Genomic DNA, 3,931 nt, shown 5'->3' on the forward strand with positions numbered 1-3,931 from the left:
CTTGTAAAATCACAGGATCCGAGCTGAGGCGAAAATTGCTACAACAGATGTCTAGGTTTTGCGACCAGAATGGTTAAGCCTTTGAAAGTGGATCCCATGTAACAATTGTAAAATTCCCCCTCCTTATGTTGAGTTAGTGTTTAGGGTCGTTTCACACCGGGCGACAGCCAAGGATGACACCTGAGGGGAGCTTTGTCCGGCACTATCCCCCCGCCCAAGCATCACCCACAGACTCTATGGCATTTATGATCCACATTGGTGTGAACACTGACCAAGCCCCTAATTCCGTTTGGCTGTGCGGGTGGTCTAAACCCAACCTAAGATGACAAATAAGAGGGTTCGGACTCGCCACAAACTTGCACGCCTTGGTGCCACATGTCATATGGGCATTTGGCCCTCTTTTTGGCAATGGTATTTGCTTGTGGGGGGACACTAAATGAGCGGCAAAAGACACCTCCATTCTCCACTTGTTCTTAGACATTTTGTGAAGGTATCTTGAAAAGAACAAGAGGGCGGAGAGAGAGAGAGAGAGAGAGAGAGAGAGAGAGAGTTTGGGGCAATGGCAACCACCACAACAAAAGTTGCACACAACCACAAACATACTTTTGTGTTAAAGAACACAATATAATGACCATATTACATAGTTTTGTGTTAAATCACCTACTATATTGAGAATTACATAGCTATTTCAAGACAATCACACACTCGTGAACAATACAATAGCTAGATAGTTGGAGCTTGGCTATGGATTTAAACCAAGGATGAGCTACTCTCCCTCATCTTTACAAGCTAGTTGGAACTTGTCTGTGGATCTAAACCAAGGGTGAGCTCCTTAGAGCCTCCCTCATCTTTGCAAGCATTGTATGCCTTGCAAGTTCATGCAAGGGTCATAGAAGGTTTTGTTGAATGCTACTTCCTTCCCAAGGAGCAATCCAACCTCAAAATTAGATTTTTCATCTTATTTTCTTCAAGCAATCTCCAGATTGCATTCTTTGTGTCTATGGTGACACCCTTACATGTGATCACATAGTAGCAATCTCAACTCACTCAGTATCTGATCGGCTAATAGGCCATCTCCCATCTTGGGTAGGCGAAGAATCTATCGGTGCATCCAAACATGACTCAACATATGAACAACATAGAAATAAAAACTCACCTTGAGTTTTACAAACCTCCTTAGTTGAACTCTAAGGACCCTGAGGAAGATCCTTCTCACGTCGAAGAATATAAAGCACACCACCAACTTCAAATTTAGTAAATGTGCTTCAACTTCAACATCAATTTTCTTCCACGAAACTTATTAGACTATTTCATTTAGGCTCCATCCACAATGGAGAAGGATAGCTCGTTGTTGCTAGAGGAAAAGATAATGGTTAAGTTGTACTTCACGTATAGACTTCTGTTAAGTATGTTCTAAACCAATACTATTGTGATATTTTCATTTTCAATTTTCATTCAAAAAATCCAAATATATTTTGTAATGCACCCTCTACTTATGTAGTGCAATTTGTTGAGCCATTGGGTCATCAACAACCAATAAATGATTGATCGAAAGAACCAAATCAAATCGCCAACAAATTAGGGAGTGAAGATGAACTAGAAGCCTTAGAAGCATAGAACCGAATCAACATGGCGTAGGAGAAATTTGAGAGTTGCATGTCATGATTTCCATTAGCCAACTATTGACTTACTCCCCAATGTGCAAAGTTCTTCCAAAGTCCAACAACAACTTGTTACAAAGCCACTAGCCACAAGGGTAGAGGTGATCGGAACAAGGATTTGGGATGAAGAAGTGCCCATGATCGATGTCAAAATTTGGAATCACATAGTGAAGGCAATGCTCATCAATGTAGGCTCTGGAGTAAACACCATCCCCGAGGAAGTCCAAAGGAGGCTCTAGCTAAAATACTTAACACCTTGTCCATTTTAAAATTCATAGGGCAGATCAGAGATTGGGGATACGAACAAGCATGCTCAAGGATGTATGCATCTAAATCAATAGAGCATAATTTATGGTCACCTTCATTGTGCTCATGATGGAGAGCAAGCAAGGATATCCCGTGCTGTTGGGATGACCATGGTTGAAAGTTGCCAAGGTACTACATGATTTGGGAAGGGGGATCGGGGATCCTCACCATCACACATGATGGGTAGGACATGCAAATACTAATGGCAAAAGCATGATCTAAAAGCAATGTAAGGCTGAATACTTAGATGTGGAAGAGACATATGCCTTAGACATTGAAGAGAAGCAACTCCTCCTCAACAGTGTGTAAATTGCAATGATTACAATTTACAACAATGTGGGTAGCCATCGAGAGGCTAGTGGAAGACAAAGAGCCCAACATGGCCCTCCCAAAAGACTACACAACAGACAAAGAGGGACATAGAATAGTCCAAGAGAAGCCAGCATATCCAATAAGCCAAATCAACCAAAACAAACAAATCACAGAAGGCCAAGCCATCAAAGAAATCAACACGGGCCTACTAGAAGCACTAAAGGCGATCCAAATCAATGTGGCCTTGTGGGAAGCATTAAAGTAGATCTAAATCAGCAAAGCGATGCTAACAAATTGTGAATGCTAATTAACTCTTCATTGAGATAAGGATGTATTAACTTGAGAATACACTAACTTGGAAGACATGCCACCAAATTTGATTCAACACCAGATTCCCTTCATTCTAGATGCAAATTCCATTCGACAACAAAGGTATTGAAGGAACCCCAACTATGCCAAGTTGTCTACAGACTATACAATGAAAGACCCATTCCCAATACCATTCACAAATACAATCTTAGACAAAGTGGTAAGGCACAACATGACAGATACAATGGGTACAATCAAATCATGTTGGTTGAAGAAGATTAAGACAAAATGGCTTTCCTCACCAAATGGGGAGCATACTCAAGTAAAATGATGGCATTCCACTTGAAAAATTCACTAGCCATGGTGGGAAATTCTAAAACAACATCTAATTTAATAAGCTCCTTGCAAAATTCTTGGATGGTTTCTCTATTTACAGTACAAAACACAGACATTTGGAATGTCTTTAAACGGTATACTACAAGCATCGAGAGCCATGAATCTTCTCAACCCCTACAAGTGTGTGTTCTGTGTGCTCTCAAGAATGGTATTGGAGCACACAATCTCTGACGACGGCACTATAATAAAAAAATAAAAAAATAATGCTGTATAGAAGATAAAGGACTCGAATAATGTCAAGTAAGTGTCCTTATTTGTGCCTCTCCTTAATTTCTATAGGCAATTCATCAAGAATTTCACGAGTGTAGTTGAACACCTTCATCAACTCACAAGGCATGATACAAAGTCTGAGGGGAACAAATTTTGAGTATTGCAACAAGAGATGATTGTAGAAGCCCTTATCCTCAGGTTGCTAGAACAAAACTTGATCTTCCATGTGTGTGTGGATGCATCCGAGTTGGTGATTGGGTCCATTTTGGCTCAGGAGAATGGGAACTTTGATTTAGGTATCTACTACATGACTTAGGTATCTACCACATGACGGGAACTTTGACTTCCCTATCTACTACATGAGCCAACCATTCTCAACAATGAAGATGAATTACTCAACCACCAAAAGGAAAGCCCTAGGCATGGCATAAAGTGTTTAAAATGTTTGGCACTAGCTTTTAGGCAACACATTTGTCTTCTATGTGGAAAACGAGGTTTATCAACAAGTCATTCATGAAGCCATGATCAATCAAATGGATGCTACTTCTGTAGGAGTTCAACTTCAATATCATCCACAAATCCAGTTTGTCTCAATATGGCCTGACTCCTTGTTCCACACCAAGGACAAGAAACCTAGCAACAAAGGGCTCGATGTTAGTCTCTCTGATTATGACCTACTCATAGTGTTCGATGTATGAAGATGAGCATGAAGAGATTATGAAATATCTCTTAATGGC

This window comes from Dipteris shenzhenensis, chromosome 2 (assembly GCF_047967505.1).
Source record: "Dipteris shenzhenensis isolate YYH24624 ecotype China chromosome 2, Dip_SZ_1.0, whole genome shotgun sequence".
Taxonomy (NCBI): Eukaryota; Viridiplantae; Streptophyta; class Polypodiopsida; order Gleicheniales; family Dipteridaceae; genus Dipteris; species Dipteris shenzhenensis.